This window comes from Schistocerca nitens, chromosome 9, assembly GCF_023898315.1.
Source record: "Schistocerca nitens isolate TAMUIC-IGC-003100 chromosome 9, iqSchNite1.1, whole genome shotgun sequence".
NCBI lineage: Eukaryota > Metazoa > Arthropoda > Insecta > Orthoptera > Acrididae > Schistocerca > Schistocerca nitens.
Genome location: NC_064622.1, coordinates 147,248,521 through 147,264,476, shown reverse-complemented (window position 1 = coordinate 147,264,476; position 15,956 = coordinate 147,248,521). Strand labels below are relative to the sequence as shown.

The following is a 15,956-nucleotide window of genomic DNA, read 5'->3' as shown; positions in this document are numbered from 1 at the left end:
TGCACGCACACTTATGTTTCTCAAGCAGGTGATACATCTCAACTCTCGCGTCCCGATGCTTTCAGAGTCAGCTGCTACGAAATAAAAGTATGCCCCAGGTGAGGCTCGAACTCACAACCCCGGCATTGCTCACGGCTACTGCCTTATAAGTACCGTGCGCTAACCAATTGCGCCACTGGGGCTACAGCAGAGAGCTTTCAGTTAGCGATACTCACTTTGCTGCCAACCTGTTGTGGCTGCACACCCGTCATAAGATCGTCACCTGCGGCCATACTGCGAATTTAGCACCTGTCTACGACTGCCTCATTCGATTCTTGCTTCATATGCTACACTTACAAGCATATCAACCGCTTGTCCTCGCCGAAAAAAATGCAGAAAAACGCGCGCCTTGCCTTCTGCTACCTGTCCAACAGCGAGGGCAGATGTGTGGCAAGCTCTAAGCCGTGCAGGCGCACCGTGGCCGAGCAGCTGGAGGAGAGATGCCTTCCTTGGCAGCTCCCTGCAGAGTGCGCAAGACCAGAGTGGGCGCGCCGCCGTTGTCAGTGGACGACATGCAGTTGCCGAGCCACGGAGAACACGTTGCTTTGCGATGTGCACCCGCCTCGTGGTAAAAAACGCAAACAGTGGCCCTGTGGCGCAACGGATAACGCGTCTGACTACGGATCAGAAGATTCCAGGTTCGAATCCTGGCAGGGTCGGCATTTTGTTAGTTGCGGGCGCGTAGCTAGGCAGTGGATTCGAATGTCTCCACCTTCGTGGAGTGCAATGTTAATCCTGAGCATCTCGCAGCTGCATCTCGAGACGATTGCGGTAAATATCGCTTCGTGCAAGCGTCAGCGTAGCGTCAGTCGAGCAAAGTCGAGACAAGTCAAGCTGAGAGATGTTACGCACTTAATTAAACGGTAGGCGCGGGAAACCGACGCAGACAACGCTTTCCAAGTGTCCCATGTCACGCACCGAAGAGCGCGGACGGCTCCACGCAGCAGAGTGGCGCAGTGGAAGCGTGCTGGGCCCATAACCCAGAGGTCCGTGGATCGAAACCACGCTCTGCTAAAATTATTCTTTTTCTTGGGTGCCTCGAGCTCGATCATTAAGCCTGGGGTGAGCTGATTCAGCGTCAACAGCAACCCCTGTAAGTCGTGGAACGACGACGTCGTGTGAAGAATGCGAGAAACACTTCCTAAGACGCAGACTTTCTTACGATTTTGCAGTAACTACATTCCTTGATCGCAACGTTAATGTCCTTTGGGGCCACGCGTGCAACTTTCGCGATATAAAAATCGCACCTCCCCGGCGGGGAATCGAACCCCGGTCTCCCGCGTGACAGGCGGGGATACTAACCACTATACTACCGAGGAACACGCGATCGGTGACTATAATGCACGCACACTTATGTTTCTCAAGCAGGTGATACATCTCAACTCTCGCGTCCCGATGCTTTCAGAGTCAGCTGCTACGAAATAAAAGTATGCCCCAGGTGAGGCTCGAACTCACAACCCCGGCATTGCTCACGGCTACTGCCTTATAAGTACCGTGCGCTAACCAATTGCGCCACTGGGGCTACAGCAGAGAGCTTTCAGTTAGCGATACTCACTTTGCTGCCAACCTGTTGTGGCTGCACACCCGTCATAAGATCGTCACCTGCGGCCATACTGCGAATTTAGCACCTGTCTACGACTGCCTCATTCGATTCTTGCTTCATATGCTACACTTACAAGCATATCAACCGCTTGTCCTCGCCGAAAAAAATGCAGAAAAACGCGCGCCTTGCCTTCTGCTACCTGTCCAACAGCGAGGGCAGATGTGTGGCAAGCTCTAAGCCGTGCAGGCGCACCGTGGCCGAGCAGCTGGAGGAGAGATGCCTTCCTTGGCAGCTCCCTGCAGAGTGCGCAAGACCAGAGTGGCCGCGCCGCCGTTGTCAGTGGACGACATGCAGTTGCCGAGCCACGGAGAACACGTTGCTTTGCGATGTGCACCCGCCTCGTGGTAAAAAACGCAAACAGTGGCCCTGTGGCGCAACGGATAACGCGTCTGACTACGGATCAGAAGATTCCAGGTTCGAATCCTGGCAGGGTCGGCATTTTGTTAGTTGCGGGCGCGTAGCTAGGCAGTGGATTCGAATGTCTCCACCTTCGTGGAGTGCAATGTTAATCCTGAGCATCTCGCAGCTGCATCTCGAGACGATTGCGGTAAATATCGCTTCGTGCAAGCGTCAGCGTAGCGTCAGTCGAGCAAAGTCGAGACAAGTCAAGCTGAGAGATGTTACGCACTTAATTAAACGGTAGGCGCGGGAAACCGACGCAGACAACGCTTTCCAAGTGTCCCATGTCACGCACCGAAGAGCGCGGACGGCTCCACGCAGCAGAGTGGCGCAGTGGAAGCGTGCTGGGCCCATAACCCAGAGGTCCGTGGATCGAAACCACGCTCTGCTAAAATTATTCTTTTTCTTGGGTGCCTCGAGCTCGATCATTAAGCCTGGGGTGAGCTGATTCAGCGTCAACAGCAACCCCTGTAAGTCGTGGAACGACGACGTCGTGTGAAGAATGCGAGAAACACTTCCTAAGACGCAGACTTTCTTACGATTTTGCAGTAACTACATTCCTTGATCGCAACGTTAATGTCCTTTGGGGCCACGCGTGCAACTTTCGCGATATAAAAATCGCACCTCCCCGGCGGGGAATCGAACCCCGGTCTCCCGCGTGACAGGCGGGGATACTAACCACTATACTACCGAGGAACACGCGATCGGTGACTATAATGCACGCACACTTATGTTTCTCAAGCAGGTGATACATCTCAACTCTCGCGTCCCGATGCTTTCAGAGTCAGCTGCTACGAAATAAAAGTATGCCCCAGGTGAGGCTCGAACTCACAACCCCGGCATTGCTCACGGCTACTGCCTTATAAGTACCGTGCGCTAACCAATTGCGCCACTGGGGCTACAGCAGAGAGCTTTCAGTTAGCGATACTCACTTTGCTGCCAACCTGTTGTGGCTGCACACCCGTCATAAGATCGTCACCTGCGGCCATACTGCGAATTTAGCACCTGTCTACGACTGCCTCATTCGATTCTTGCTTCATATGCTACACTTACAAGCATATCAACCGCTTGTCCTCGCCGAAAAAAATGCAGAAAAACGCGCGCCTTGCCTTCTGCTACCTGTCCAACAGCGAGGGCAGATGTGTGGCAAGCTCTAAGCCGTGCAGGCGCACCGTGGCCGAGCAGCTGGAGGAGAGATGCCTTCCTTGGCAGCTCCCTGCAGAGTGCGCAAGACCAGAGTGGCCGCGCCGCCGTTGTCAGTGGACGACATGCAGTTGCCGAGCCACGGAGAACACGTTGCTTTGCGATGTGCACCCGCCTCGTGGTAAAAAACGCAAACAGTGGCCCTGTGGCGCAACGGATAACGCGTCTGACTACGGATCAGAAGATTCCAGGTTCGAATCCTGGCAGGGTCGGCATTTTGTTAGTTGCGGGCGCGTAGCTAGGCAGTGGATTCGAATGTCTCCACCTTCGTGGAGTGCAATGTTAATCCTGAGCATCTCGCAGCTGCATCTCGAGACGATTGCGGTAAATATCGCTTCGTGCAAGCGTCAGCGTAGCGTCAGTCGAGCAAAGTCGAGACAAGTCAAGCTGAGAGATGTTACGCACTTAATTAAACGGTAGGCGCGGGAAACCGACGCAGACAACGCTTTCCAAGTGTCCCATGTCACGCACCGAAGAGCGCGGACGGCTCCACGCAGCAGAGTGGCGCAGTGGAAGCGTGCTGGGCCCATAACCCAGAGGTCCGTGGATCGAAACCACGCTCTGCTAAAATTATTCTTTTTCTTGGGTGCCTCGAGCTCGATCATTAAGCCTGGGGTGAGCTGATTCAGCGTCAACAGCAACCCCTGTAAGTCGTGGAACGACGACGTCGTGTGAAGAATGCGAGAAACACTTCCTAAGACGCAGACTTTCTTACGATTTTGCAGTAACTACATTCCTTGATCGCAACGTTAATGTCCTTTGGGGCCACGCGTGCAACTTTCGCGATATAAAAATCGCACCTCCCCGGCGGGGAATCGAACCCCGGTCTCCCGCGTGACAGGCGGGGATACTAACCACTATACTACCGAGGAACACGCGATCGGTGACTATAATGCACGCACACTTATGTTTCTCAAGCAGGTGATACATCTCAACTCTCGCGTCCCGATGCTTTCAGAGTCAGCTGCTACGAAATAAAAGTATGCCCCAGGTGAGGCTCGAACTCACAACCCCGGCATTGCTCACGGCTACTGCCTTATAAGTACCGTGCGCTAACCAATTGCGCCACTGGGGCTACAGCAGAGAGCTTTCAGTTAGCGATACTCACTTTGCTGCCAACCTGTTGTGGCTGCACACCCGTCATAAGATCGTCACCTGCGGCCATACTGCGAATTTAGCACCTGTCTACGACTGCCTCATTCGATTCTTGCTTCATATGCTACACTTACAAGCATATCAACCGCTTGTCCTCGCCGAAAAAAATGCAGAAAAACGCGCGCCTTGCCTTCTGCTACCTGTCCAACAGCGAGGGCAGATGTGTGGCAAGCTCTAAGCCGTGCAGGCGCACCGTGGCCGAGCAGCTGGAGGAGAGATGCCTTCCTTGGCAGCTCCCTGCAGAGTGCGCAAGACCAGAGTGGGCGCGCCGCCGTTGTCAGTGGACGACATGCAGTTGCCGAGCCACGGAGAACACGTTGCTTTGCGATGTGCACCCGCCTCGTGGTAAAAAACGCAAACAGTGGCCCTGTGGCGCAACGGATAACGCGTCTGACTACGGATCAGAAGATTCCAGGTTCGAATCCTGGCAGGGTCGGCATTTTGTTAGTTGCGGGCGCGTAGCTAGGCAGTGGATTCGAATGTCTCCACCTTCGTGGAGTGCAATGTTAATCCTGAGCATCTCGCAGCTGCATCTCGAGACGATTGCGGTAAATATCGCTTCGTGCAAGCGTCAGCGTAGCGTCAGTCGAGCAAAGTCGAGACAAGTCAAGCTGAGAGATGTTACGCACTTAATTAAACGGTAGGCGCGGGAAACCGACGCAGACAACGCTTTCCAAGTGTCCCATGTCACGCACCGAAGAGCGCGGACGGCTCCACGCAGCAGAGTGGCGCAGTGGAAGCGTGCTGGGCCCATAACCCAGAGGTCCGTGGATCGAAACCACGCTCTGCTAAAATTATTCTTTTTCTTGGGTGCCTCGAGCTCGATCATTAAGCCTGGGGTGAGCTGATTCAGCGTCAACAGCAACCCCTGTAAGTCGTGGAACGACGACGTCGTGTGAAGAATGCGAGAAACACTTCCTAAGACGCAGACTTTCTTACGATTTTGCAGTAACTACATTCCTTGATCGCAACGTTAATGTCCTTTGGGGCCACGCGTGCAACTTTCGCGATATAAAAATCGCACCTCCCCGGCGGGGAATCGAACCCCGGTCTCCCGCGTGACAGGCGGGGATACTAACCACTATACTACCGAGGAACACGCGATCGGTGACTATAATGCACGCACACTTATCTTTCTCAAGCAGGTGATACATCTCAACTCTCGCGTCCCGATGCTTTCAGAGTCAGCTGCTACGAAATAAAAGTATGCCCCAGGTGAGGCTCGAACTCACAACCCCGGCATTGCTCACGGCTACTGCCTTATAAGTACCGTGCGCTAACCAATTGCGCCACTGGGGCTACAGCAGAGAGCTTTCAGTTAGCGATACTCACTTTGCTGCCAACCTGTTGTGGCTGCACACCCGTCATAAGATCGTCACCTGCGGCCATACTGCGAATTTAGCACCTGTCTACGACTGCCTCATTCGATTCTTGCTTCATATGCTACACTTACAAGCATATCAACCGCTTGTCCTCGCCGAAAAAAATGCAGAAAAACGCGCGCCTTGCCTTCTGCTACCTGTCCAACAGCGAGGGCAGATGTGTGGCAAGCTCTAAGCCGTGCAGGCGCACCGTGGCCGAGCAGCTGGAGGAGAGATGCCTTCCTTGGCAGCTCCCTGCAGAGTGCGCAAGACCAGAGTGGGCGCGCCGCCGTTGTCAGTGGACGACATGCAGTTGCCGAGCCACGGAGAACACGTTGCTTTGCGATGTGCACCCGCCTCGTGGTAGAAAACGCAAGCAGTGGCCCTGTGGCGCAACGGATAACGCGTCTGACTACGGATCAGAAGATTCCAGGTTCGAATCCTGGCAGGGTCGGCGTTTTGTTAGTTGCGGGCGCGTAGCTAGGCAGTGGATTCGAATGTCTCCACCTTCGTGGAGTGCAATGTTAATCCTGAGCATCTCGCAGCTGCATCTCGAGACGATTGCGGTAAATATCGCTTCGTGCAAGCGTCAGCGTAGCGTCAGTCGAGCAAAGTCGAGACAAGTCAAGCTGAGAGATGTTACGCACTTAATTAAACGGTAGGCGCGGGAAACCGACGCAGACAACGCTTTCCAAGTGTCCCATGTCACGCACCGAAGAGCGCGGACGGCTCCACGCAGCAGAGTGGCGCAGTGGAAGCGTGCTGGGCCCATAACCCAGAGGTCCGTGGATCGAAACCACGCTCTGCTAAAATTATTCTTTTTCTTGGGTGCCTCGAGCTCGATCATTAAGCCTGGGGTGAGCTGATTCAGCGTCAACAGCAACCCCTGTAAGTCGTGAAACGACGACGTCGTGTGAAGAATGCGAGAAACACTTCCTAAGACGCAGACTTTCTTACGCTTTTGCAGTAACTACATTCCTTGATCGCAACGTTAATGTCCTTTGGGGCCACGCGTGCAACTTTCGCGATATAAAAATCACACCTCCCCGGCGGGGAATCGAACCCCGGTCTCCCGCGTGACAGGCGGGGATACTAACCACTATACTACCGAGGAACACGCGATCGGTGACTATAATGCACGCACACTTATGTTTCTCAAGCAGGTGATACATCTCAACTCTCGCGTCCCGATGCTTTCAGAGTCAGCTGCTACGAAATAAAAGTATGCCCCAGGTGAGGCTCGAACTCACAACCCCGGCATTGCTCACGGCTACTGCCTTATAAGTACCGTGCGCTAACCAATTGCGCCACTGGGGCTACAGCAGAGAGCTTTCAGTTAGCGATACTCACTTTGCTGCCAACCTGTTGTGGCTGCACACCCGTCATAAGATCGTCACCTGCGGCCATACTGCGAATTTAGCACCTGTCTACGAATGCCTCATTCGATTCTTGCTTCATATGCTACACTTACAAGCATATCAACCGCTTGTCCTCGCCGAAAAAAATGCAGAAAAACGCGCGCCTTGCCTTCTGCTACCTGTCCAACAGCGAGGGCAGATGTGTGGCAAGCTCTAAGCCGTGCAGGCGCACCGTGGCCGAGCAGCTGGAGGAGAGATGCCTTCCTTGGCAGCTCCCTGCAGAGTGCGCAAGACCAGAGTGGCCGCGCCGCCGTTGTCAGTGGACGACATGCAGTTGCCGAGCCACGGAGAACACGTTGCTTTGCGATGTGCACCCGCCTCGTGGTAGAAAACGCAAGCAGTGGCCCTGTGGCGCAACGGATAACGCGTCTGACTACGGATCAGAAGATTCCAGGTTCGAATCCTGGCAGGGTCGGCGTTTTGTTAGTTGCGGGCGCGTAGCTAGGCAGTGGATTCGAATGTCTCCACCTTCGTGGAGTGCAATGTTAATCCTGAGCATCTCGCAGCTGCATCTCGAGACGATTGCGGTAAATATCGCTTCGTGCAAGCGTCAGCGTAGCGTCAGTCGAGCAAAGTCGAGACAAGTCAAGCTGAGAGATGTTACGCACTTAATTAAACGGTAGGCGCGGGAAACCGACGCAGACAACGCTTTCCAAGTGTCCCATGTCACGCACCGAAGAGCGCGGACGGCTCCACGCAGCAGAGTGGCGCAGTGGAAGCGTGCTGGGCCCATAACCCAGAGGTCCGTGGATCGAAACCACGCTCTGCTAAAATTATTCTTTTTCTTGGGTGCCTCGAGCTCGATCATTAAGCCTGGGGTGAGCTGATTCAGCGTCAACAGCAACCCCTGTAAGTCGTGAAACGACGACGTCGTGTGAAGAATGCGAGAAACACTTCCTAAGACGCAGACTTTCTTACGCTTTTGCAGTAACTACATTCCTTGATCGCAACGTTAATGTCCTTTGGGGCCACGCGTGCAACTTTCGCGATATAAAAATCACACCTCCCCGGCGGGGAATCGAACCCCGGTCTCCCGCGTGACAGGCGGGGATACTAACCACTATACTACCGAGGAACACGCGATCGGTGACTATAATGCACGCACACTTATGTTTCTCAAGCAGGTGATACATCTCAACTCTCGCGTCCCGATGCTTTCAGAGTCAGCTGCTACGAAATAAAAGTATGCCCCAGGTGAGGCTCGAACTCACAACCCCGGCATTGCTCACGGCTACTGCCTTATAAGTACCGTGCGCTAACCAATTGCGCCACTGGGGCTACAGCAGAGAGCTTTCAGTTAGCGATACTCACTTTGCTGCCAACCTGTTGTGGCTGCACACCCGTCATAAGATCGTCACCTGCGGCCATACTGCGAATTTAGCACCTGTCTACGAATGCCTCATTCGATTCTTGCTTCATATGCTACACTTACAAGCATATCAACCGCTTGTCCTCGCCGAAAAAAATGCAGAAAAACGCGCGCCTTGCCTTCTGCTACCTGTCCAACAGCGAGGGCAGATGTGTGGCAAGCTCTAAGCCGTGCAGGCGCACCGTGGCCGAGCAGCTGGAGGAGAGATGCCTTCCTTGGCAGCTCCCTGCAGAGTGCGCAAGACCAGAGTGGCCGCGCCGCCGTTGTCAGTGGACGACATGCAGTTGCCGAGCCACGGAGAACACGTTGCTTTGCGATGTGCACCCGCCTCGTGGTAGAAAACGCAAGCAGTGGCCCTGTGGCGCAACGGATAACGCGTCTGACTACGGATCAGAAGATTCCAGGTTCGAATCCTGGCAGGGTCGGCGTTTTGTTAGTTGCGGGCGCGTAGCTAGGCAGTGGATTCGAATGTCTCCACCTTCGTGGAGTGCAATGTTAATCCTGAGCATCTCGCAGCTGCATCTCGAGACGATTGCGGTAAATATCGCTTCGTGCAAGCGTCAGCGTAGCGTCAGTCGAGCAAAGTCGAGACAAGTCAAGCTGAGAGATGTTACGCACTTAATTAAACGGTAGGCGCGGGAAACCGACGCAGACAACGCTTTCCAAGTGTCCCATGTCACGCACCGAAGAGCGCGGACGGCTCCACGCAGCAGAGTGGCGCAGTGGAAGCGTGCTGGGCCCATAACCCAGAGGTCCGTGGATCGAAACCACGCTCTGCTAAAATTATTCTTTTTCTTGGGTGCCTCGAGCTCGATCATTAAGCCTGGGGTGAGCTGATTCAGCGTCAACAGCAACCCCTGTAAGTCGTGAAACGACGACGTCGTGTGAAGAATGCGAGAAACACTTCCTAAGACGCAGACTTTCTTACGCTTTTGCAGTAACTACATTCCTTGATCGCAACGTTAATGTCCTTTGGGGCCACGCGTGCAACTTTCGCGATATAAAAATCACACCTCCCCGGCGGGGAATCGAACCCCGGTCTCCCGCGTGACAGGCGGGGATACTAACCACTATACTACCGAGGAACACGCGATCGGTGACTATAATGCACGCACACTTATGTTTCTCAAGCAGGTGATACATCTCAACTCTCGCGTCCCGATGCTTTCAGAGTCAGCTGCTACGAAATAAAAGTATGCCCCAGGTGAGGCTCGAACTCACAACCCCGGCATTGCTCACGGCTACTGCCTTATAAGTACCGTGCGCTAACCAATTGCGCCACTGGGGCTACAGCAGAGAGCTTTCAGTTAGCGATACTCACTTTGCTGCCAACCTGTTGTGGCTGCACACCCGTCATAAGATCGTCACCTGCGGCCATACTGCGAATTTAGCACCTGTCTACGAATGCCTCATTCGATTCTTGCTTCATATGCTACACTTACAAGCATATCAACCGCTTGTCCTCGCCGAAAAAAATGCAGAAAAACGCGCGCCTTGCCTTCTGCTACCTGTCCAACAGCGAGGGCAGATGTGTGGCAAGCTCTAAGCCGTGCAGGCGCACCGTGGCCGAGCAGCTGGAGGAGAGATGCCTTCCTTGGCAGCTCCCTGCAGAGTGCGCAAGACCAGAGTGGCCGCGCCGCCGTTGTCAGTGGACGACATGCAGTTGCCGAGCCACGGAGAACACGTTGCTTTGCGATGTGCACCCGCCTCGTGGTAGAAAACGCAAGCAGTGGCCCTGTGGCGCAACGGATAACGCGTCTGACTACGGATCAGAAGATTCCAGGTTCGAATCCTGGCAGGGTCGGCGTTTTGTTAGTTGCGGGCGCGTAGCTAGGCAGTGGATTCGAATGTCTCCACCTTCGTGGAGTGCAATGTTAATCCTGAGCATCTCGCAGCTGCATCTCGAGACGATTGCGGTAAATATCGCTTCGTGCAAGCGTCAGCGTAGCGTCAGTCGAGCAAAGTCGAGACAAGTCAAGCTGAGAGATGTTACGCACTTAATTAAACGGTAGGCGCGGGAAACCGACGCAGACAACGCTTTCCAAGTGTCCCATGTCACGCACCGAAGAGCGCGGACGGCTCCACGCAGCAGAGTGGCGCAGTGGAAGCGTGCTGGGCCCATAACCCAGAGGTCCGTGGATCGAAACCACGCTCTGCTAAAATTATTCTTTTTCTTGGGTGCCTCGAGCTCGATCATTAAGCCTGGGGTGAGCTGATTCAGCGTCAACAGCAACCCCTGTAAGTCGTGAAACGACGACGTCGTGTGAAGAATGCGAGAAACACTTCCTAAGACGCAGACTTTCTTACGCTTTTGCAGTAACTACATTCCTTGATCGCAACGTTAATGTCCTTTGGGGCCACGCGTGCAACTTTCGCGATATAAAAATCACACCTCCCCGGCGGGGAATCGAACCCCGGTCTCCCGCGTGACAGGCGGGGATACTAACCACTATACTACCGAGGAACACGCGATCGGTGACTATAATGCACGCACACTTATGTTTCTCAAGCAGGTGATACATCTCAACTCTCGCGTCCCGATGCTTTCAGAGTCAGCTGCTACGAAATAAAAGTATGCCCCAGGTGAGGCTCGAACTCACAACCCCGGCATTGCTCACGGCTACTGCCTTATAAGTACCGTGCGCTAACCAATTGCGCCACTGGGGCTACAGCAGAGAGCTTTCAGTTAGCGATACTCACTTTGCTGCCAACCTGTTGTGGCTGCACACCCGTCATAAGATCGTCACCTGCGGCCATACTGCGAATTTAGCACCTGTCTACGAATGCCTCATTCGATTCTTGCTTCATATGCTACACTTACAAGCATATCAACCGCTTGTCCTCGCCGAAAAAAATGCAGAAAAACGCGCGCCTTGCCTTCTGCTACCTGTCCAACAGCGAGGGCAGATGTGTGGCAAGCTCTAAGCCGTGCAGGCGCACCGTGGCCGAGCAGCTGGAGGAGAGATGCCTTCCTTGGCAGCTCCCTGCAGAGTGCGCAAGACCAGAGTGGCCGCGCCGCCGTTGTCAGTGGACGACATGCAGTTGCCGAGCCACGGAGAACACGTTGCTTTGCGATGTGCACCCGCCTCGTGGTAGAAAACGCAAGCAGTGGCCCTGTGGCGCAACGGATAACGCGTCTGACTACGGATCAGAAGATTCCAGGTTCGAATCCTGGCAGGGTCGGCGTTTTGTTAGTTGCGGGCGCGTAGCTAGGCAGTGGATTCGAATGTCTCCACCTTCGTGGAGTGCAATGTTAATCCTGAGCATCTCGCAGCTGCATCTCGAGACGATTGCGGTAAATATCGCTTCGTGCAAGCGTCAGCGTAGCGTCAGTCGAGCAAAGTCGAGACAAGTCAAGCTGAGAGATGTTACGCACTTAATTAAACGGTAGGCGCGGGAAACCGACGCAGACAACGCTTTCCAAGTGTCCCATGTCACGCACCGAAGAGCGCGGACGGCTCCACGCAGCAGAGTGGCGCAGTGGAAGCGTGCTGGGCCCATAACCCAGAGGTCCGTGGATCGAAACCACGCTCTGCTAAAATTATTCTTTTTCTTGGGTGCCTCGAGCTCGATCATTAAGCCTGGGGTGAGCTGATTCAGCGTCAACAGCAACCCCTGTAAGTCGTGAAACGACGACGTCGTGTGAAGAATGCGAGAAACACTTCCTAAGACGCAGACTTTCTTACGCTTTTGCAGTAACTACATTCCTTGATCGCAACGTTAATGTCCTTTGGGGCCACGCGTGCAACTTTCGCGATATAAAAATCGCACCTCCCCGGCGGGGAATCGAACCCCGGTCTCCCGCGTGACAGGCGGGGATACTAACCACTATACTACCGAGGAACACGCGATCGGTGACTATAATGCACGCACACTTATGTTTCTCAAGCAGGTGATACATCTCAACTCTCGCGTCCCGATGCTTTCAGAGTCAGCTGCTACGAAATAAAAGTATGCCCCAGGTGAGGCTCGAACTCACAACCCCGGCATTGCTCACGGCTACTGCCTTATAAGTACCGTGCGCTAACCAATTGCGCCACTGGGGCTACAGCAGAGAGCTTTCAGTTAGCGATACTCACTTTGCTGCCAACCTGTTGTGGCTGCACACCCGTCATAAGATCGTCACCTGCGGCCATACTGCGAATTTAGCACCTGTCTACGAATGCCTCATTCGATTCTTGCTTCATATGCTACACTTACAAGCATATCAACCGCTTGTCCTCGCCGAAAAAAATGCAGAAAAACGCGCGCCTTGCCTTCTGCTACCTGTCCAACAGCGAGGGCAGATGTGTGGCAAGCTCTAAGCCGTGCAGGCGCACCGTGGCCGAGCAGCTGGAGGAGAGATGCCTTCCTTGGCAGCTCCCTGCAGAGTGCGCAAGACCAGAGTGGCCGCGCCGCCGTTGTCAGTGGACGACATGCAGTTGCCGAGCCACGGAGAACACGTTGCTTTGCGATGTGCACCCGCCTCGTGGTAGAAAACGCAAGCAGTGGCCCTGTGGCGCAACGGATAACGCGTCTGACTACGGATCAGAAGATTCCAGGTTCGAATCCTGGCAGGGTCGGCGTTTTGTTAGTTGCGGGCGCGTAGCTAGGCAGTGGATTCGAATGTCTCCACCTTCGTGGAGTGCAATGTTAATCCTGAGCATCTCGCAGCTGCATCTCGAGACGATTGCGGTAAATATCGCTTCGTGCAAGCGTCAGCGTAGCGTCAGTCGAGCAAAGTCGAGACAAGTCAAGCTGAGAGATGTTACGCACTTAATTAAACGGTAGGCGCGGGAAACCGACGCAGACAACGCTTTCCAAGTGTCCCATGTCACGCACCGAAGAGCGCGGACGGCTCCACGCAGCAGAGTGGCGCAGTGGAAGCGTGCTGGGCCCATAACCCAGAGGTCCGTGGATCGAAACCACGCTCTGCTAAAATTATTCTTTTTCTTGGGTGCCTCGAGCTCGATCATTAAGCCTGGGGTGAGCTGATTCAGCGTCAACAGCAACCCCTGTAAGTCGTGAAACGACGACGTCGTGTGAAGAATGCGAGAAACACTTCCTAAGACGCAGACTTTCTTACGCTTTTGCAGTAACTACATTCCTTGATCGCAACGTTAATGTCCTTTGGGGCCACGCGTGCAACTTTCGCGATATAAAAATCACACCTCCCCGGCGGGGAATCGAACCCCGGTCTCCCGCGTGACAGGCGGGGATACTAACCACTATACTACCGAGGAACACGCGATCGGTGACTATAATGCACGCACACTTATGTTTCTCAAGCAGGTGATACATCTCAACTCTCGCGTCCCGATGCTTTCAGAGTCAGCTGCTACGAAATAAAAGTATGCCCCAGGTGAGGCTCGAACTCACAACCCCGGCATTGCTCACGGCTACTGCCTTATAAGTACCGTGCGCTAACCAATTGCGCCACTGGGGCTACAGCAGAGAGCTTTCAGTTAGCGATACTCACTTTGCTGCCAACCTGTTGTGGCTGCACACCCGTCATAAGATCGTCACCTGCGGCCATACTGCGAATTTAGCACCTGTCTACGAATGCCTCATTCGATTCTTGCTTCATATGCTACACTTACAAGCATATCAACCGCTTGTCCTCGCCGAAAAAAATGCAGAAAAACGCGCGCCTTGCCTTCTGCTACCTGTCCAACAGCGAGGGCAGATGTGTGGCAAGCTCTAAGCCGTGCAGGCGCACCGTGGCCGAGCAGCTGGAGGAGAGATGCCTTCCTTGGCAGCTCCCTGCAGAGTGCGCAAGACCAGAGTGGCCGCGCCGCCGTTGTCAGTGGACGACATGCAGTTGCCGAGCCACGGAGAACACGTTGCTTTGCGATGTGCACCCGCCTCGTGGTAGAAAACGCAAGCAGTGGCCCTGTGGCGCAACGGATAACGCGTCTGACTACGGATCAGAAGATTCCAGGTTCGAATCCTGGCAGGGTCGGCGTTTTGTTAGTTGCGGGCGCGTAGCTAGGCAGTGGATTCGAATGTCTCCACCTTCGTGGAGTGCAATGTTAATCCTGAGCATCTCGCAGCTGCATCTCGAGACGATTGCGGTAAATATCGCTTCGTGCAAGCGTCAGCGTAGCGTCAGTCGAGCAAAGTCGAGACAAGTCAAGCTGAGAGATGTTACGCACTTAATTAAACGGTAGGCGCGGGAAACCGACGCAGACAACGCTTTCCAAGTGTCCCATGTCACGCACCGAAGAGCGCGGACGGCTCCACGCAGCAGAGTGGCGCAGTGGAAGCGTGCTGGGCCCATAACCCAGAGGTCCGTGGATCGAAACCACGCTCTGCTAAAATTATTCTTTTTCTTGGGTGCCTCGAGCTCGATCATTAAGCCTGGGGTGAGCTGATTCAGCGTCAACAGCAACCCCTGTAAGTCGTGAAACGACGACGTCGTGTGAAGAATGCGAGAAACACTTCCTAAGACGCAGACTTTCTTACGCTTTTGCAGTAACTACATTCCTTGATCGCAACGTTAATGTCCTTTGGGGCCACGCGTGCAACTTTCGCGATATAAAAATCGCACCTCCCCGGCGGGGAATCGAACCCCGGTCTCCCGCGTGACAGGCGGGGATACTAACCACTATACTACCGAGGAACACGCGATCGGTGACTATAATGCACGCACACTTATGTTTCTCAAGCAGGTGATACATCTCAACTCTCGCGTCCCGATGCTTTCAGAGTCAGCTGCTACGAAATAAAAGTATGCCCCAGGTGAGGCTCGAACTCACAACCCCGGCATTGCTCACGGCTACTGCCTTATAAGTACCGTGCGCTAACCAATTGCGCCACTGGGGCTACAGCAGAGAGCTTTCAGTTAGCGATACTCACTTTGCTGCCAACCTGTTGTGGCTGCACACCCGTCATAAGATCGTCACCTGCGGCCATACTGCGAATTTAGCACCTGTCTACGAATGCCTCATTCGATTCTTGCTTCATATGCTACACTTACAAGCATATCAACCGCTTGTCCTCGCCGAAAAAAATGCAGAAAAACGCGCGCCTTGCCTTCTGCTACCTGTCCAACAGCGAGGGCAGATGTGTGGCAAGCTCTAAGCCGTGCAGGCGCACCGTGGCCGAGCAGCTGGAGGAGAGATGCCTTCCTTGGCAGCTCCCTGCAGAGTGCGCAAGACCAGAGTGGCCGCGCCGCCGTTGTCAGTGGACGACATGCAGTTGCCGAGCCACGGAGAACACGTTGCTTTGCGATGTGCACCCGCCTCGTGGTAGAAAACGCAAGCAGTGGCCCTGTGGCGCAACGGATAACGCGTCTGACTACGGATCAGAAGATTCCAGGTTCGAATCCTGGCAGGGTCGGCGTTTTGTTAGTTGCGGGCGCGTAGCTAGGCAGTGGATTCGAATGTCTCCACCTTCGTGGAGTGCAATGTTAATCCTGAGCATCTCGC

General features: G+C 54.2%; 46 non-coding genes across 46 annotated transcripts; 23 read left to right on the top strand and 23 right to left on the bottom strand.

The window, feature by feature from the left end:
* Positions 1 to 90: 90 nt before the first annotated feature.
* Positions 91 to 182, bottom strand: Trnai-uau (transfer RNA isoleucine (anticodon UAU)). Its single transcript is given in 2 exon segments — positions 91 to 126; positions 145 to 182. It is a non-coding gene; the product is annotated as a tRNA-Ile (tRNA).
* Positions 183 to 625: 443 nt separating this feature from the next.
* Positions 626 to 698, top strand: Trnar-acg (transfer RNA arginine (anticodon ACG)). Its single transcript has one exon. It is a non-coding gene; the product is annotated as a tRNA-Arg (tRNA).
* A 283-nt stretch (positions 699 to 981) lies between these two features.
* On the top strand, positions 982 to 1,053 carry Trnam-cau (transfer RNA methionine (anticodon CAU)). The gene has a single exon. It is a non-coding gene; the product is annotated as a tRNA-Met (tRNA).
* Positions 1,054 to 1,286: 233 nt separating this feature from the next.
* Positions 1,287 to 1,358, bottom strand: Trnad-guc (transfer RNA aspartic acid (anticodon GUC)). Its single transcript has one exon. It is a non-coding gene; the product is annotated as a tRNA-Asp (tRNA).
* A 111-nt stretch (positions 1,359 to 1,469) lies between these two features.
* Positions 1,470 to 1,561, bottom strand: Trnai-uau (transfer RNA isoleucine (anticodon UAU)). Its single transcript is given in 2 exon segments — positions 1,470 to 1,505; positions 1,524 to 1,561. It is a non-coding gene; the product is annotated as a tRNA-Ile (tRNA).
* Positions 1,562 to 2,004: 443 nt separating this feature from the next.
* On the top strand, positions 2,005 to 2,077 carry Trnar-acg (transfer RNA arginine (anticodon ACG)). The gene has a single exon. It is a non-coding gene; the product is annotated as a tRNA-Arg (tRNA).
* Positions 2,078 to 2,360: 283 nt separating this feature from the next.
* Trnam-cau (transfer RNA methionine (anticodon CAU)) lies at positions 2,361 to 2,432 on the top strand. The gene has a single exon. It is a non-coding gene; the product is annotated as a tRNA-Met (tRNA).
* Positions 2,433 to 2,665: 233 nt separating this feature from the next.
* On the bottom strand, positions 2,666 to 2,737 carry Trnad-guc (transfer RNA aspartic acid (anticodon GUC)). Its single transcript has one exon. It is a non-coding gene; the product is annotated as a tRNA-Asp (tRNA).
* A 111-nt stretch (positions 2,738 to 2,848) lies between these two features.
* Trnai-uau (transfer RNA isoleucine (anticodon UAU)) lies at positions 2,849 to 2,940 on the bottom strand. The gene is given in 2 exon segments: positions 2,849 to 2,884; positions 2,903 to 2,940. It is a non-coding gene; the product is annotated as a tRNA-Ile (tRNA).
* A 443-nt stretch (positions 2,941 to 3,383) lies between these two features.
* Trnar-acg (transfer RNA arginine (anticodon ACG)) lies at positions 3,384 to 3,456 on the top strand. Its single transcript has one exon. It is a non-coding gene; the product is annotated as a tRNA-Arg (tRNA).
* Positions 3,457 to 3,739: 283 nt separating this feature from the next.
* On the top strand, positions 3,740 to 3,811 carry Trnam-cau (transfer RNA methionine (anticodon CAU)). Its single transcript has one exon. It is a non-coding gene; the product is annotated as a tRNA-Met (tRNA).
* A 233-nt stretch (positions 3,812 to 4,044) lies between these two features.
* Positions 4,045 to 4,116, bottom strand: Trnad-guc (transfer RNA aspartic acid (anticodon GUC)). Its single transcript has one exon. It is a non-coding gene; the product is annotated as a tRNA-Asp (tRNA).
* A 111-nt stretch (positions 4,117 to 4,227) lies between these two features.
* Trnai-uau (transfer RNA isoleucine (anticodon UAU)) lies at positions 4,228 to 4,319 on the bottom strand. Its single transcript is given in 2 exon segments — positions 4,228 to 4,263; positions 4,282 to 4,319. It is a non-coding gene; the product is annotated as a tRNA-Ile (tRNA).
* Positions 4,320 to 4,762: 443 nt separating this feature from the next.
* Positions 4,763 to 4,835, top strand: Trnar-acg (transfer RNA arginine (anticodon ACG)). The gene has a single exon. It is a non-coding gene; the product is annotated as a tRNA-Arg (tRNA).
* Positions 4,836 to 5,118: 283 nt separating this feature from the next.
* Trnam-cau (transfer RNA methionine (anticodon CAU)) lies at positions 5,119 to 5,190 on the top strand. Its single transcript has one exon. It is a non-coding gene; the product is annotated as a tRNA-Met (tRNA).
* A 233-nt stretch (positions 5,191 to 5,423) lies between these two features.
* On the bottom strand, positions 5,424 to 5,495 carry Trnad-guc (transfer RNA aspartic acid (anticodon GUC)). Its single transcript has one exon. It is a non-coding gene; the product is annotated as a tRNA-Asp (tRNA).
* Positions 5,496 to 5,606: 111 nt separating this feature from the next.
* Positions 5,607 to 5,698, bottom strand: Trnai-uau (transfer RNA isoleucine (anticodon UAU)). Its single transcript is given in 2 exon segments — positions 5,607 to 5,642; positions 5,661 to 5,698. It is a non-coding gene; the product is annotated as a tRNA-Ile (tRNA).
* A 443-nt stretch (positions 5,699 to 6,141) lies between these two features.
* Positions 6,142 to 6,214, top strand: Trnar-acg (transfer RNA arginine (anticodon ACG)). The gene has a single exon. It is a non-coding gene; the product is annotated as a tRNA-Arg (tRNA).
* A 283-nt stretch (positions 6,215 to 6,497) lies between these two features.
* Positions 6,498 to 6,569, top strand: Trnam-cau (transfer RNA methionine (anticodon CAU)). The gene has a single exon. It is a non-coding gene; the product is annotated as a tRNA-Met (tRNA).
* Positions 6,570 to 6,802: 233 nt separating this feature from the next.
* Positions 6,803 to 6,874, bottom strand: Trnad-guc (transfer RNA aspartic acid (anticodon GUC)). Its single transcript has one exon. It is a non-coding gene; the product is annotated as a tRNA-Asp (tRNA).
* Positions 6,875 to 6,985: 111 nt separating this feature from the next.
* Positions 6,986 to 7,077, bottom strand: Trnai-uau (transfer RNA isoleucine (anticodon UAU)). Its single transcript is given in 2 exon segments — positions 6,986 to 7,021; positions 7,040 to 7,077. It is a non-coding gene; the product is annotated as a tRNA-Ile (tRNA).
* A 443-nt stretch (positions 7,078 to 7,520) lies between these two features.
* Positions 7,521 to 7,593, top strand: Trnar-acg (transfer RNA arginine (anticodon ACG)). The gene has a single exon. It is a non-coding gene; the product is annotated as a tRNA-Arg (tRNA).
* Positions 7,594 to 7,876: 283 nt separating this feature from the next.
* On the top strand, positions 7,877 to 7,948 carry Trnam-cau (transfer RNA methionine (anticodon CAU)). The gene has a single exon. It is a non-coding gene; the product is annotated as a tRNA-Met (tRNA).
* Positions 7,949 to 8,181: 233 nt separating this feature from the next.
* Positions 8,182 to 8,253, bottom strand: Trnad-guc (transfer RNA aspartic acid (anticodon GUC)). The gene has a single exon. It is a non-coding gene; the product is annotated as a tRNA-Asp (tRNA).
* A 111-nt stretch (positions 8,254 to 8,364) lies between these two features.
* Trnai-uau (transfer RNA isoleucine (anticodon UAU)) lies at positions 8,365 to 8,456 on the bottom strand. Its single transcript is given in 2 exon segments — positions 8,365 to 8,400; positions 8,419 to 8,456. It is a non-coding gene; the product is annotated as a tRNA-Ile (tRNA).
* Positions 8,457 to 8,899: 443 nt separating this feature from the next.
* Trnar-acg (transfer RNA arginine (anticodon ACG)) lies at positions 8,900 to 8,972 on the top strand. Its single transcript has one exon. It is a non-coding gene; the product is annotated as a tRNA-Arg (tRNA).
* A 283-nt stretch (positions 8,973 to 9,255) lies between these two features.
* On the top strand, positions 9,256 to 9,327 carry Trnam-cau (transfer RNA methionine (anticodon CAU)). The gene has a single exon. It is a non-coding gene; the product is annotated as a tRNA-Met (tRNA).
* A 233-nt stretch (positions 9,328 to 9,560) lies between these two features.
* Positions 9,561 to 9,632, bottom strand: Trnad-guc (transfer RNA aspartic acid (anticodon GUC)). Its single transcript has one exon. It is a non-coding gene; the product is annotated as a tRNA-Asp (tRNA).
* A 111-nt stretch (positions 9,633 to 9,743) lies between these two features.
* Trnai-uau (transfer RNA isoleucine (anticodon UAU)) lies at positions 9,744 to 9,835 on the bottom strand. Its single transcript is given in 2 exon segments — positions 9,744 to 9,779; positions 9,798 to 9,835. It is a non-coding gene; the product is annotated as a tRNA-Ile (tRNA).
* Positions 9,836 to 10,278: 443 nt separating this feature from the next.
* Positions 10,279 to 10,351, top strand: Trnar-acg (transfer RNA arginine (anticodon ACG)). Its single transcript has one exon. It is a non-coding gene; the product is annotated as a tRNA-Arg (tRNA).
* Positions 10,352 to 10,634: 283 nt separating this feature from the next.
* Trnam-cau (transfer RNA methionine (anticodon CAU)) lies at positions 10,635 to 10,706 on the top strand. Its single transcript has one exon. It is a non-coding gene; the product is annotated as a tRNA-Met (tRNA).
* Positions 10,707 to 10,939: 233 nt separating this feature from the next.
* On the bottom strand, positions 10,940 to 11,011 carry Trnad-guc (transfer RNA aspartic acid (anticodon GUC)). The gene has a single exon. It is a non-coding gene; the product is annotated as a tRNA-Asp (tRNA).
* Positions 11,012 to 11,122: 111 nt separating this feature from the next.
* Trnai-uau (transfer RNA isoleucine (anticodon UAU)) lies at positions 11,123 to 11,214 on the bottom strand. The gene is given in 2 exon segments: positions 11,123 to 11,158; positions 11,177 to 11,214. It is a non-coding gene; the product is annotated as a tRNA-Ile (tRNA).
* Positions 11,215 to 11,657: 443 nt separating this feature from the next.
* Positions 11,658 to 11,730, top strand: Trnar-acg (transfer RNA arginine (anticodon ACG)). Its single transcript has one exon. It is a non-coding gene; the product is annotated as a tRNA-Arg (tRNA).
* A 283-nt stretch (positions 11,731 to 12,013) lies between these two features.
* Positions 12,014 to 12,085, top strand: Trnam-cau (transfer RNA methionine (anticodon CAU)). The gene has a single exon. It is a non-coding gene; the product is annotated as a tRNA-Met (tRNA).
* A 233-nt stretch (positions 12,086 to 12,318) lies between these two features.
* Positions 12,319 to 12,390, bottom strand: Trnad-guc (transfer RNA aspartic acid (anticodon GUC)). Its single transcript has one exon. It is a non-coding gene; the product is annotated as a tRNA-Asp (tRNA).
* A 111-nt stretch (positions 12,391 to 12,501) lies between these two features.
* Positions 12,502 to 12,593, bottom strand: Trnai-uau (transfer RNA isoleucine (anticodon UAU)). The gene is given in 2 exon segments: positions 12,502 to 12,537; positions 12,556 to 12,593. It is a non-coding gene; the product is annotated as a tRNA-Ile (tRNA).
* Positions 12,594 to 13,036: 443 nt separating this feature from the next.
* On the top strand, positions 13,037 to 13,109 carry Trnar-acg (transfer RNA arginine (anticodon ACG)). The gene has a single exon. It is a non-coding gene; the product is annotated as a tRNA-Arg (tRNA).
* Positions 13,110 to 13,392: 283 nt separating this feature from the next.
* On the top strand, positions 13,393 to 13,464 carry Trnam-cau (transfer RNA methionine (anticodon CAU)). The gene has a single exon. It is a non-coding gene; the product is annotated as a tRNA-Met (tRNA).
* A 233-nt stretch (positions 13,465 to 13,697) lies between these two features.
* On the bottom strand, positions 13,698 to 13,769 carry Trnad-guc (transfer RNA aspartic acid (anticodon GUC)). Its single transcript has one exon. It is a non-coding gene; the product is annotated as a tRNA-Asp (tRNA).
* A 111-nt stretch (positions 13,770 to 13,880) lies between these two features.
* Trnai-uau (transfer RNA isoleucine (anticodon UAU)) lies at positions 13,881 to 13,972 on the bottom strand. Its single transcript is given in 2 exon segments — positions 13,881 to 13,916; positions 13,935 to 13,972. It is a non-coding gene; the product is annotated as a tRNA-Ile (tRNA).
* Positions 13,973 to 14,415: 443 nt separating this feature from the next.
* On the top strand, positions 14,416 to 14,488 carry Trnar-acg (transfer RNA arginine (anticodon ACG)). The gene has a single exon. It is a non-coding gene; the product is annotated as a tRNA-Arg (tRNA).
* A 283-nt stretch (positions 14,489 to 14,771) lies between these two features.
* Trnam-cau (transfer RNA methionine (anticodon CAU)) lies at positions 14,772 to 14,843 on the top strand. Its single transcript has one exon. It is a non-coding gene; the product is annotated as a tRNA-Met (tRNA).
* A 233-nt stretch (positions 14,844 to 15,076) lies between these two features.
* Positions 15,077 to 15,148, bottom strand: Trnad-guc (transfer RNA aspartic acid (anticodon GUC)). Its single transcript has one exon. It is a non-coding gene; the product is annotated as a tRNA-Asp (tRNA).
* A 111-nt stretch (positions 15,149 to 15,259) lies between these two features.
* Trnai-uau (transfer RNA isoleucine (anticodon UAU)) lies at positions 15,260 to 15,351 on the bottom strand. The gene is given in 2 exon segments: positions 15,260 to 15,295; positions 15,314 to 15,351. It is a non-coding gene; the product is annotated as a tRNA-Ile (tRNA).
* A 443-nt stretch (positions 15,352 to 15,794) lies between these two features.
* On the top strand, positions 15,795 to 15,867 carry Trnar-acg (transfer RNA arginine (anticodon ACG)). Its single transcript has one exon. It is a non-coding gene; the product is annotated as a tRNA-Arg (tRNA).
* The last annotated feature ends 89 nt before the right edge of the window (positions 15,868 to 15,956 follow it).